Below are 15,709 nucleotides of genomic sequence, written 5' to 3'. Positions count from 1 at the left end.
CCCCCTCTTTAGGATAACTTGCCCACTTCACTAGATACTTCTTGTAAGTGTTCTTCCTAGTCTTTTTAATGACCTTAGTGTCCAAGATCATCTCAAGTTCCTTTTTTGCATGGGAAGGTAATTCTACAACATCTTGTTCAAACTACTATAATTTTATTTCATTGCCTTCATCTATGCCACCTTTATAAGGTGTGAGATCAAAGATGTTGAAGATTAGTGAGATACAAAGGTGTGCTAGAAGTTCAAATTCATAAGAATTTTCTCCCAATTTCCTCAACACCTTACATATCCCAACCTTTTTCATGAGCAGTTTGGTGTGCTTTCCCTTTGGCAATCTCTCCTTTTTCAAGTAGACCCACACCAAGCCTTCGACATGCAATTGCACATCTCTCCTACCTTTGTCTTTAGATTCTTTGTACTTCACTACTCCTTTCTAATTCCAAATTTACTTGTTCATGGACATCCTTTATGTATTTAGCACATTTTTCATCATGGGTATTGATTGGAACATTAGATCGAATGTCTCTCAGCTCCAAGATACCCTTTGCGATATACCCATAAAAAACTTGAAAGGGACTCTTCCCCATACTTATATTCACTGAATCATTGAATGCAAACTCAGGCTAGGGTAGAATTTGATCCTATTTTGCAACATATTTCTTGGTAAGATATCTAAGAAATTTTTCTAGTGATCTATTGACCACTTCTGTCTATCCATCCATTTGTTGATGATAGGCATAACTAAAACTTAAATTTGTGCCTAATCTTTTGCATAGTTTCCTCCAAAAAAGCCCAAGGAACTTTACATCCCTATCTAAGATGATGGACTGTGGTAAACCATGAATTCTCACAATCTTCTTGAAGAATAAATTAGTAATATAGGTAGCATCACTAGTACTTTTACATGGAATAAAATGAGACGTCTTACTAAATCTATCAACTACCACATATATACTGTCAAAACCTTTTTGTGTTCTTGGTAATCCCATAAAAAAGTCCATGCTACAACTAATCCATGGTCTAGTTGTTATAGACCAATATTTATAGAAGTTCCATTGGCCTTCTGACAAATAATGCATGACTCCAGATACTTTCTCACATCTATCTAAACCTTAGGCCAAAAATAGCACCTTACCTATTCCAAAGTTTTATCACTAGTAGATTTCCCCTTATTTTTTGACCAAAGGTCATATTGGCCTATGATTTCTTTCTCTTTTTTTATGCTTGAGTTAGTCAAACTGTTGAGTAAATTAGAATTTTATGCCTGAGTTGGTCAAAATTTTGACCAAATTAGGTGACATAATAAAAAAAGAAAATCATATTCATCATTTTTTTATTTAGCAAGTTTGTTTGGTATCAAGAGTTTTTTGTTCAATCTGTGTTTGGACTGTATAACAAAACCTCTTAGCATAACAAGACTCTAAGGTAAATTCCTGTTTCTCAAATCTTACAAGTGTTTATAAGTTGGAATGATATATATCTAGAATTTTCATTTTGTATAACTACATAAATTTTGCATAGAAAAAATCTATGCAAAAATATTTAGTGTTAAAGCAATTATTTTTCCCAATGGTGAGTATGAGATTTAAATTTGATATTCTTGTGGATTGGGATATTTGGTATAGCTACTACAACCATAGGAGGCTCCATATCAACTATGTTGTGTCCATGTAACCAATCATGTATTTGGACATGCTAACCTTTTTTGTAGGTTTATGCACTGTGACATGTGCTCTTTAGATGTGCACGACTCATTTGTTAGTGTATTGAGTATATGCTTTTCATAGATTTAGAATGCCTATAATGTATGCTATTATCATATTTTTGAGTTTAGTAGGTATCTACTTGTAACTATGATGTCTAACATATATTTTAGATTTACTAAAGAGAATAAGAAAAATTCCCTCCTCTTCATTCTTTAGAACATGGTGAATTTAGGCATTGCATGATTAAATCCTTTTTGATTAAAACTTTCCATAGATCCAAACTTATGCATCATAACTTGTGCTCTTTGGGTGTGCATGGATCTTCATCAATGTATCACTGCATTGTGTATATGCTTCTGGTAGATTTTGAATGCCTATAATGTATAATATTATCATGTTTTGTTAGAATTATTTAGAATAACTGAGGGGGAGAGGGGGGGGGGGGGGGGGGGGGTGGTGGATCAGTTATCCAAGGTCCAATGATGTCCAATAAAACTTTTTCTACAAATCCTTAATGGCACATAACTAAACTTATCATGCATGTAATTGAACATATGCATCACACCATAACAGTAAGGATTTGATAACCCAGAAACCCTCCAAGAATAAGAAGGTAAAAATAGAGTGGGGATGATACCCATAAAATAACTGCGCAATTGATTTTAACCACTTCTGATGGTATGCCTTGTTAAAGGCTATAACACATGGTTAAATGTGACCTTGTTAAAGGATTTAATAACATTGAACTTGGAATGTCACCCTATTAAAGGATTTACATGGAGCTGTTAGGCTCACCCAAGTCCATGGGATTTTCAGTCACCTTCTCAAAAGAATCTTTCATCCCTCTCTAAGGATCTCCAATCCTCCTCCTAAGGATCTCTTTTTCCTTCTCCTAAGGATCTCTTTATCCTTCTTTTGAGGATCTCTTTATCCTCCTCCTGGGGATGTTCTATTCTTTTCCTGAGGCTTAACCACCTAGCTGTTAAGCTAACCTAGCAATGCAGGGTTTTAGTATCTAATAAAATGGTAAGAACTTGTATTAGAAAGGTTTTGACCTGATACAGATTTGCAACCCTCACTATGTAGATTTCAGATCACTTCTTCAGTTCTCTTCTTTTCTTGGCTTTCCTCCTTTGTAGTGCAGATAGCTTGTTCACCCTTCAAAATTTGTCTCCTTGAGTTCTTCCACTCATTATGCCAATGCTCTTTCTGGTTGCTCGATCAATTTAGAGCCTTGATGCTCTATTATTACTCCTCTTGGCTTCTTCACATGATCACACTTATGACCAATTCCCTCTCTTGCATGCGCATCTTGATCTTCTAACCTATAACTCCTTAAATAGAAGTTCTATTCTTTATTTCCCACTCAAATATCCCTTTCCAACTTTAGAAATTTAATGGATTAGGTAGGATACAATGTATCTATCCCATATCTTGTTTCTATCTAGAAACTTCATGATAAATCCATTAGCATTCGCCAAAAACATTTTACATAGTGTTCTTTACCACCAGCTCATCATTCTTATCTTCTATCTGGTTCACAAAACTCTAGATAACTACCATGTCGGCTTAGATTTGGTGAATCTTCAACTTTTCAAAATAATGTAGCAACTCGACATCATTGGTTTACTGATGCTTGACACCTAAAGAAATTCTATGAAACATGAAACTCGACTCTTGAAACTCACTCAACACTTCAATATCACTTGGCACTTATATCTTGCTCGGCACTTGAAGACTTACTCGACACTTATTATCTTTTCTGCTACTCGGCACCTGAAGACTGCTTGACTTCAATTGAGAATCTGTTCAGCACTAACTAGGACTTAGTTAATCCTTACATCTTTGATATGTCTTGGTGTGTCCATCCTTTGTGTCTTAGAGTATGTCATCAATACACTATTTCTTCAATGGATTAGCTGATCCTTATACTTCATTACAACATCATAACTTCAACCTTTCTCTAGGTACTCTAGTTACATCTTATTGATTGCCACCTCCTTGTCAATCAACCAATTGATAGTATTTGGATCACTAAAGAAATTGTCATTCCTGCAAGTGGCAAGTTTGACATTAATAAAAAAACAATGATTGAAACATTCTTTACCAATTCCATTACTCTTCATTCATGAGCCTTTCAATCATTCCCAATAGTTTTATAGTTTATAAGGTATCTACTTGTTACTATGATATTTAACATAAATTTTAAAATTATTGAAGAGAATAAGAAAATTTCTAGCCAACCTTTGGAGTATGGTGAACCTAGGTATGATGTAATAAAATTTTCTCATTGAAACATAGTGTAGATCCTTTCCCATGTTAAATATTAGCAACCTGAGCATCATGAAGGTAAGGCCTCTAGAGTCTAAAAATAATGTTGATTTGAATCATGGTGTTACCATTGATTATACACATTCGATTGGGGGAATGATGAGGAATGAAAAGCTACACATAAAAAAATTATGAATTTTGCGATCTACTACCACTCAATGAATGATTGCACTTGCCAATTGGCAGGAGAGAAGTTAATAGTTTAAATACACTAAGATCTTCTTACTCTTGTATAACTTAGAGATGTGTTCAATAAATATAGATAAATGCAATATTGCTAATGATTAACTTTTAATTTGGTCCATTTAGCATCATCAATAACCTCTAATACCTAGGTCACATCTCTAAGAACAATTTCTCTCAGCACATCATATGGGTGAATTTGAACAAGGTGACCAAATTTTTTTTTCAAAACCATATGTGCAGATATAAATATTAAGTACAACATGTCCAATAATTTTGTAAATATATTTTCCTATGAAGGAAGATCGTGTCTGGAAATATGAACCTAGAAAAAAATAACAAGACAACTACTAGCTTGTGGTCTCAATTTTGAAGAAAAGGTGATAATGTAATTGTCCTTGAAAAAAGTGTAAGGGCATAAACAATTAAAAAAATCTAATCACAATAGCCCAAAGTCATTGTAGGCAACATGGTCATGTTGAAGGAGGCCATGATTTTTGTTGAGTGGTGAAGGTGGATTTCCAACTGGAGGAACATGGAGGTGTTTAGAGGGTAAAATCACAAACCTGTGTCACCCTTTTGTAAAGGAAAAAGCTCACAAAAGTATAACTGTTCACCTTCAATGACATAAAACTAGAATTATTATTTAGAATTTGACAATGAAATAAACTAATGAAATGTGTATAAATGGATGAAGTTTAGGATAACAATTTTTAAAATTATTTGGAATAAGAATTGATATATTCATTTTTATTTTTTATAGCTAATTTTTTAGTTGCTGAAAAATGTTGAAAATTAGGGGTTTAGTTCCCACCACAAAACTATATGAAAATAAAATTATTTTCATTTGAAATAAAACTTTATTATAGACAACATATATAGCTAGAACAATTAAAAATAAAAATTGACTTTAGACTTATATTTTCTTTTTTATATTGACCCAAATTTCAACTCACATGAAATCGATAGGTTTCATCTCCCACCACATTTTTCAAAGAAAATATATTCTAACTAGAAGAAAAACTATACATTCTAAAAGAGTACTCTCTCCTCTAGAACGCCATATAATTTTTTATTTTTTTAATATAATTTAATATTTTTTTCTTTCTCAAAATTGACATATTTTTGAGTGTTAAAATATGTGCTTTTAGAATTTTTTAATTACAATATATTATATCTAATTAAAATACTATAAATTCTATAGGAGACTATTCTTGACTTTCAGCTCTATAAAATGGTGTTTATATGTTACTAAAAATATATTGTAAAAAATAGTAAGAATTATTAAAATGTCAATTTTTTGAAATAATTTTATTTCTTGAGTAATTAGATGCAAACTAGTTTAAAACATGCATTTAATAGACATTTCAAATTGTAAAAGTGTGAGACCATATATAACTTAGCTAGAATAAATTTATCTAGATCATACGTTTGAAAAATTTTGGTTTTTGGAAAGAAATACTCACATTTAGTCATTCTGGTAAGTCAACCTGAAAGATGACACAACTTTGTGCTTTTACCTGTGAATATCCAAGATGAGAATAACACTCCCATGGAAGAAGATGATAATGTGCCAAAGGACATGATTGAAGAAGATGGTATTGGCACAATTGATAAAGATGCTCATGATGATGGTACTAGCACATCTGATAATGATGATGAAGATGGTCTTGATATACCTATACTTGAGAAGTCACACGAGCCCCTATAACAAGGCTTCCAAACAAATCTTCTCTTTGTTATAGTATTGTTGGTGAACTTGAAGGTTATGAATGGTTTATCCAATGTAGCAATGCCACATATGCTAATGTATGCCATTTTTATCATGTTCAATGTTAGAATACCATTACTATTCATTATATTAACAATTCATATTTTTTGTTGTAGGTTGATAGGCGAGTTTTTGTTACCACTATCAAATATTCTGCCTTGTTCGTACTAAGAACTATCTACTATTATGAATCAAATTGGAATAAAGCATCTGACAATACATGCATGTCTCAATGATTGTATTTTATATCATAAATAACATGAATTTACAATAGAATGCCACAATTGTCATATTAGTAGATATTAGTTAGATCAAATAACAAAAAAAGATGCCTCACAAGGTTCTTTAGTACATTCCCATTATTCCACATCTTGAGCAGTTATCCAAGTGCACTAGCTTGACATAATTTATGGATTACCATGCACACAATAGAAGTCAAGATAACATTATGTGAATGCCTATGGATGGTTCTACATTTAAAAAGATAGAAGAAACATGGCCACACTTTAAAGAAAAATCTCATAATCTCAAGCTTGCGTTGGCAGCAGATGGAGTCGATCCATTTGGAGATACGAGATCTATTTACTCAATGTGATTTATTTTTGTTATTAAAAATAACATTCCTCCTTGGATTTTCATAAAGAGAAAATACATAATGTTGTCAATGATTGTACCAAGTATTTGTTCATTTAATATTTATCTAAATTAATTAATAAAAAATGAATCAAAATATTCATAATAATTATGTAATGTTTATGTTCATTCAATTAATAGGTAAGTACCAGGTTAAAGATATGAATGTGTATATTGAGCCCCTTATTGACAAATTATTGAAGCTATCGAATGAGGTCACTATGTATGACATCTCTAGATCAATAGGACAAAGACAATTTTAATTTCATGTAATGCTTGTATGGACAATAAATGATGCCCATGTGATAACTTATTTTTGTAGTATTTTATATTCTTAAGGTCATATCTTTTTGGTCTATTATAGAGCTTATACATTATTGTTGTATGCTTAAGTTGCACATGATGATTGTACATGATCCAATTATACATGATTATTTAGGTCTTTAGACAAAGAAATTTTTTTTATGTCCAATTTATGGTCTGAAGATAAAATCTCATCATTTAAGAAGTTTAGGAAAGTAGGTGTTCGATGAGTTTAGACACTTTATAATAATCATAAGTGTAGAATTACTGAAAAATATATTTTTAATGGGAAAGAAGAGACAACATCAAGGCCATGAAGAATGACACCTCATTTATGGAAGTTGGAACACAATTAACAAAATCACTAAGGTAATGTCTAGTTTGTGGTTTGAATTTTGAAATTTATATTTTGGTATTGTCTTTTATTTAGTAATGATATAATTGATACCTGTGGAGTTTGTCAAGGTATCAATGACCAACTTCATAGAGGAATAAAAAGTTATCCTACTCAATTTAGTAGGTTATCATACTACAAGGATCTCCCAATCGTGTATTTTTTTGATACTATGCATATTGAAAAGAATATAACAGAGACACTATGAAAAATATTGGATGGAAGGTGTGATAGAGAAAAAATTGCCAAAAATTGTAATGACATTGATGAACCCAATCATACATTGAAAGATTTTATTGAATCAAATAATAATGGAGACTACATAAATACAAGTTCCCTTCCTTGGTTATTAATGGAGCAACAAAGTGATGCATTAAAAGAAGTCATAAAAAAAAATTCTCATAGGATTTACTACAAATATAAGTAGTCTTGTATCAAAAAAAGGTGATTTTGGGCTAGGGTTGAAAACACATGATTAGCATACCTTTGTCAAGGTAAGTCATGCTTTTTATTTACAATATATTTATAAATTGAATGTACTACCTATTTTATTATTTGATAATATATTCAAAATATCATTTTTTAATGATTGCAGTACATCCTATCTCTATCACTCCCACACTAGTTTCACAATAGTATTGAACAAGTTATATATGATATTGGAAAATACATGAAGTTAGAAGTGTTATTTCTTATATTTGTTGTACATGTATTATATTTATGACTTGCTTTACTTTTTATGTAATCTATTGTATATTTTTATCTAAAATCTTATTTATATGTTCTTGCATGTTGAATCTCTTTTAGGTGGTTATCATCTAAAGAAATTGATAAAAAAAAATATATAAAATATTGAAAGAGAAAAATTCTACAACTTATTTCTAAAATGCAAAACTGTCCACCTTCAACTTTTTTCAATGCTCAAGAACACTACCTTATACATTAAGTTGAGGAGATTGAATTGTGTGGACCTATACAAACTAGGTCAATGTGGATGATTGAGAGGCACTTGAAGTTTATAAAGGGCTTGGTTTGACAAAGAGCACATCTAAAGGGTTCTATGGTATACTAGACCATGGTGTACATTAGTGAATATCTTCCAATATTTGTAGCAAATATCCATGTAGATCACATTTGGGACCCCAAATTTATTAACAAATTTGAAGGGGAGTACCTAATGGAAAAAGGTAGATCGAGGAGAGTGAGAGGTAATTATAAGATGTTATTGTAGTTAATTAATTATTATCCATCACCAATATAAGTTATTTCTTTTATAGTTGGTTGTGAGTGGGATGAACTATATTTGTATATTGCAAACAATCTTGGTTGGATGATGGTATGGATTCAACAATCTCAAGAAAATGTTCACTCATTAACATGTAACAGTGTTGCAGCATTGGTTAAATAAGCTCATCGTAATTGAGATTCCAATATTATGTCAATGGTACTTGATCTAGCATATGGCTTAAGAGATAGAAATGTACACAAAAGATTACTAATCATGACCCATAAGTTTAATATCAACTCATATATCAATGTAAATAACCTTGACATGTTTGAATAATTGCAGATCAAATGCCACAAAGCTATGTACTACCATGACCATAAATTTTACATAAAAAAGTTAGATGAAACAAAGAAAACTTGTGATTCTAGGATAAGGGCAACCTTCAAAGTTACCAATATTTCATCTAGAAATGACATACATTATCAACACTCTAAAAATCAATACTATGGAATTTTGGATTATATACTTGAGTACAACTCTAATTCACTCAAATTAGTTCTATCTGTCATCAAATGGTATAGGCTATGATTGAATCAAAATGATCCTGATAGAATTATTCTTGAACATGATAGTGGATTTACAATTATTAATACAAGGTCATTTGAGCCAATTGATGCGAGTCTTCTTCCAAGTCAATGTGAGAAAATATTTTATTTTGGCATTCCACATAAAATGGGTTGGTCATGTGTTGTTAGACACGATCCAAGAGGAAGGCTGGTAAAGTATAATGTGATGGAAGAAGAAGATAATAAAGAATCAGAAGACAAAGTAAATGATGATCATGAACAATTGTTACATAATGAAGAAGAAGATGAACATGATGATGATTATGGTGATATTGACGATGATGACGATGATGACAATAATTATGCTAATGAAGATGGTGATGATGGTGATGATGACGATGGCCATGATAATGGTGATGAAGATGATGATGGAAATGAAGATGGTGGTGGTGATGACGATGATCAAAGTGAAAAGTATGATGATGGTGATGCTAATGATGCCATAGATGAAGATGATGATCAATGACATGATCAATGAAATTTCTATTGATAAATGATCAATGTCAAGTATGATGGGGTCATGATTTGTTTATAGAAATTTGTTTGACTTATATGTTTTATAATTAAGTTATTATGTGTTGATCTCTACTATTATGGAGTATATACAATGATATTTCATAGCTACCACACATAAAGTAGATGTAAGGAATTAAAAAATATATAATGATCTTGATGAATGCATCATGCAATTTTGGCATTCTATGTAATTTGTAGTATATTGATGAAAGGCCAAAAGAAATAGGGAATATTGTAGGATTTATAAATTGTTCTCAGCCTATATCAACTAAGAAGTGGCTAAATTATATATTCGAGGCACATGAGGGAAATCATTTTTTTGTATGTGTGATAAAATCAATTAGTGCAGGGGAAGAGCTTTTGATAGATTATAATTTGAATTGTGTAGATACAAAAGAAAATCCTATCATGGGACTGTTAAGTATAACATTTAAACCAATTGTCTCCAATTAATATTGACTCCAATATACAATCTCTATTTTATTAATAATATTTTTTGGTTAGTCTATTACTTTCATTTTGCTGCTGATTGCTATGAATTACTAATCTTTTTTATAGGATGACATGGATACATCACAAGACACGGGTGAGGACGTACCGACTCACACACCTTCTTTAGTGAAGGTAAACCTTAATTATTGTAATTGTAAAAATTATATAGAAATAAACATCATAGTATTATGTTCTTTTCTTTATGAATTTTGAGTTATTTTGATGGAATTTTACTAATATTAATGTCATAACTTGATACTTATTGAAAGGGAAAAGTGAAAAAGATAGCAAATCAAATATGATCTAAAACATGGGCATCATTTCTAGATGACATTTCTTGTAGTGCTAACCCCATATCCATGATCGACCAACTCATACAAAGATACAATGATGAAATTTTTAACATTATTCTCAAGAGAAACCTAAATGAGGAGATAGAGGTAGTGAAAGTAGAATTGATACTTAGAGTTAATTTTTTGAAGGTAATTAGTAATTAATCTTAAGAAATAATAGAAGTTAAATCCATGTTTATATTTTATAGTATCTTATGGATCATGTTCTAAAATATTATGTGTTCTTCTAAAGGATTTTGTGACACCTGCAAGACCTCATGGTCAACATAGTGAGGGTTGTAGCACACAACCTTCATGTAAGTAACACTTTCTCTTTACAACATTATTGAAAATTACAATATTATTACACTATTTGGTTTATTTAAGGTAGATTTAGTTACAACTGAGTGCTATTCCATACTTGGGTCTCTGATTGAACTAGTTACATATATGCGAACTCGATATATATATTTAATCCATATATTCAACATTACTGAAAATTATAGTATTATTACACTCTCTTTAATTAATACTTTCTCATATTCATATTGAGAAGAAATAATGCATAAATTGTACACATTGTGAAACAATATGAGCAATAACAGAAGATTGTGGCCCTACTAGTGCAACATTATTTATTTTCATCAACATTATAACACTTAACTTTTATTTTTTGGATGCTTCTAGATAGTATCCCATTTGATCTTTATCCATTGCAAATGTCTTTGCTAACAATGTATTCTTTATCTCATGATGAAGTGTGGATGCCTCCTTCAATCGTCACTTCGATATTGTCAAGTGTATTTTCAGCAACAAGGAGTTTGCAAACATCTTCGACTATGCCAAGTACAAATAGTAAAACCTTGTTTTGCTATATTTTGTAATGTGCTAATCATGCAATTTTTTAGTTGGATTTTATACTCATGGACCTATTTTGTGCACTTCTCAATTGACCTACAGTTGACAGAACAATAGAGAACAATACTACTAATGCTGAACCATTTCCTAGAGGGGCCCATGTGACTAGTGGTGGTTCATTTGCGAGTACATTATTGTTGAACAAGAAAACTATGTTTCTGTTAAAATTATGAAAACTTCTAGGTGCTTTAAAATTGTTATTATTTATAGTGTTTATTTGCACATAACTCATTTTGGATTGACAATCCCATTATGCTTTTGTAAGAAATGATGTTTTCTATGATCATCTTTTTCAAATGGCATTAAAGCAATTTGGACCCACCACACGTGAAAGGTATGTAGTTTCATATCATTGTTACAATATTTTTCTTTTCTTCCATTTATTAGACTCTATTAAAGTTATTGATCTAACAATTTTTTTATATTTAAAAGATGGAATGAATAGGGTTCTAAATTAAAAAATCAGCTCATTACATCTTTTGAAGACCTTTTTGGAAAAAATATTTTTAACACTGTCATACTTCTCAAAAGAGCATCTAGACATATAAAGACTATAAGGGACCAATATAGAAGAGGTCTAAAGGATAACCCAAAGTACAACCATCCTCCAATGATTCCATCGATGGAGTGTAATGAAATAATAGAAGATGCAAAAGAGAAAAGGGTACGTGGTATGCAAATAAACCATAAAAAGGAAATAGAAGGTATGTAATGATAGTATTAAGTAGAATGTAATCATCCACTAATTAGTGATCTTTGTAGATATATAATCTAATATGTTTCAAATAGTTGATAGACTGTAGGACACACCAGTGGCTACAAAAGCATGAGGCCTCACCCTGGCCCATCATAGCATATCTTAGCAGTTTATTTGCATTTTAGATACCTTATATTTTGCATTTCAGATACTTTATATTTTGAGACCTTGTTATATGTTGGACTATTTTGGACTGTTTCTCAGACTATTTGATACTATGGGACAATTTATTTTATGGTAACCATTTATGATGTTAGAACTTATTTATGATGCTTGATGATTATTTACTTTCATGTACTTGGTTGATTATTTTATTAATGAATAGGAAATTATGTTTGAATATAAATGTTAGATGGATTTTATATATATATATATATATATATATATATATATATATATATATATATATGAAAATCATGAAATCTTGCAAGAGATTCATATCATGTTTAGTTCGATAATGGTAGTATTATATATGCACAGTGTTTAGAATTGGAAAAGTGTTGTATAATTGAGAAATATCTTATGTTTTGATTCAATTATGAATATAGAATTGATTGAGGATTTATATATGCATATATTTTATTTATCTTAGACTATTGATGTGTGATTTGAGTGTGCAGGAAATATCCATGGTAAAATGGAGAACCAAGACTATACCTTTGTATTAATTGAGATTGCCAAGGTTAGATCTAATGAAGAGATCTTAACCTCATTGTTAAGTATTTTATTTGTGAATGTAATGTGTATGGATGTCTTAGATTAGATTTATTTTTGTAAAAATTTATTTTCTACTCGTAATGTTACATGTGTATTTATAGCGTCACTTGATACTTGTGTTGTTATGTGTTTAGTGACAAGTTAGGTTGAGTCATCGGTAAAAGACATTAAGCCTTATTCCTAACTAGTTAGAAATGTTTAATTTTTCATCCCCTTGCATAAAATATCTTATGAAAGTTTTTAATTCAATTAAATTTTGGATTCCAAGTTTAGGGTAACTTTAGAGAGCTTTGTTTGAGTCTTAGAGTGTTCTTTTAGTGAAATTAAGTTACCTACATGTTAGTACTATATGCTAGGGCTTTAATTTTGGCTTTATTGTAGTTAAAATATATTTTCTAACACTTTTAAAATCCCATATCTTAAGTATTGCGAAAATGGGAAGAGGACTTACCCAAATTCCCACCTTATCTCCAGTGAGTTGAAAATTCCAACCAAATAGGGAAACTTAGGTTGAGCTAAAGTGTTTGTTCTCTTTTATGATGGAGAAAAATTAAGAATGTTCTTATTTTAGAGGAAAATTGAAAAATAGGTTGTCATTCGCCCACTCTCTAGTTTAAGAGATTAGATCAAAGAAGGATAGAGGGCTCTTCTCAAATAGGGCCATTTACCATAGCTTGGAGAAAGGTTGGAGCTTTTGCCATGTTTTGGAATTTATAGGTTACATTATTATTCTGAATATAAAATGTGTAAATTTTTCTACAGATGCATATGTGTGTTGTTCATTGTCCCTGTTGTATTGTTGGTTGTGGATGAATTTTTTATTGCCTTATTTTCATTTGATTTTTGAGAATTTGATGTTATGGGTGTGGAAGGACATCACTCACGCTTGGGAGGGAAGAAGTGGCCTTTAGGGTGAAGGGGTTAGTTGGGCCTATCCTTTGAGTGCAGAGTCTCTTCCCTAGAAGGAAGAGGGATACACATGTAGTATGGGTTGCATGTGCTAGTACTTTGTTATGCACTTTGGGGGTGATAAGGAGAGCATGTGTCAATACTTTGTTATGCATTTCAGGGGTGATCAGGGGAGAAGTTTTGTGAGAGTTGGTATTAATTTTGTATGCCTTGTGAAGGCAGATTTGGTTTTTCTATACTTGGCTTCTCCTCGGGGTTTTAGGAACACCATCACCCATTCTATTGGTTCCTCTGGTAACCTACTATGTAAGCTCAAAAAAGGGTGTTAAATGTTGTATCTTGTATTGTTGATTTATATGTGTGTGTTTTATTGTTACCTGATTGGTCTTGGTTCTCCAAGCTTGGTGGGTGGTCTCTTAGAGACCTAGGCAGGGAGGTGAGTTCTCCATGGTTCACAGGGTTGTTTTGCATAGGTTTTCTAAATGGATGTGTGTAGAAAAGCTTGGAAGATTTTTCACTTTCTTTTGGAGATTTGAAGATGTTTTATTATGGACATTTGTAAAAGTTATGTTTTGTAATAGATTAGAAGTAGATCTTGCAAATTGTAAATTGATGTAAGGATCCAAAAGTGATTGTGATATTTGAAAGGACTTTTTTTCAATATGGTGAATATATTTTAGTTTTAATATTTCTTAAATTATTTCCAAGAATTAAAATAGAATATTATTATTGTGTGTGTCTTGTTCAAGAAAAGAAAATATTGTGTATGTGTGTTTCTTGTCCAAGAAAAGAGAAAATTTGGGCATGACAAAAAGTATGACCTAGAAAAGGCTGGCCAACATGAACTTGGCTCTTGTGGCTATATGAATCTCCAGTCTCAACTTGTAAGTAGCAGTAATGGAATTTTATATAATTTCTTTTATATAATTTTGCAAACAATTTTGTTTAATCAAATCATACATGCAAAACTAATGATATTAAGCAAAACATACAAGGCACATAATTCAATGTAGAGCTCACGGATGGAGATAAAAAAAATTGCCTTGAGGAAAATATATAAATGTTGGAAATATAAGAGGAGTTAGTGAGAGAGGAGGGGTGAATCAATAACCACTAAAATAAATCCCAGATCCCTTAGATGTCAATACAAAACAAAACTTTGATTAAACTATAATCTTCTATAACTCGTCAAACATACATTCACTTGGTATGCACTAGAAAATCTTGTAACTTAGCAAGTGCTAAAATAATGTGGTAACTGTTGAACATGAAAATCTTTAAGATATTCTCAGTGATTAAAATTTCTTAACTTAGTTGCATACACATGAAAGAAATAGCATGGACACAATTGACACCAAGATTTAATGTGGAAACCCAATTTGGGAAAAACCACCAATTGCAACTAGTTATTGATTTTCACTATTCTAAAGTGAGCCCTATTAGGAGCTAACCCAATTAAAGATTACAAAAAAAAATGTTAGGCATGACTCTATTAGAGGATTTACAAATAACTATTTAAGCCAACTTGGTTAAGAGATTTAGATCACTACTACAATGGTTAGAAAGTAAGAATGAGATGATCTAATTTCTGATGCAACTAAATTGTTGATTATAGATATCAATTTTATCTTGTATACTTGATCTTTCCTAATCAAATTTACCTTTGCAGCTCAACAAGAATATTCTGCTTATCCTTCGAATTAGCTTCCTCTAAGCTTCATCCAATCTTCTATATTTTCTAGACATTTAATCCTCAACTTGACCTTATATTTTTATCTTACACATTGTCATGTTGGCTTGAATACAATTTAGAATAATTGATATTCATGTTCTCAGTCGATTAGAACCAATAAACAAAACTATTAAACTTAATATACCAAAATAAGAAAATCC

Source organism: Cupressus sempervirens, chromosome 2, assembly GCF_028749045.1.
Source record: "Cupressus sempervirens isolate cs-2001-9-10 chromosome 2, ASM2874904v1, whole genome shotgun sequence".
NCBI lineage: Eukaryota > Viridiplantae > Streptophyta > Pinopsida > Cupressales > Cupressaceae > Cupressus > Cupressus sempervirens.
The sequence above is the reverse complement of the archived record's forward strand: the minus strand, read 5'-3'. Positions refer to the sequence as shown.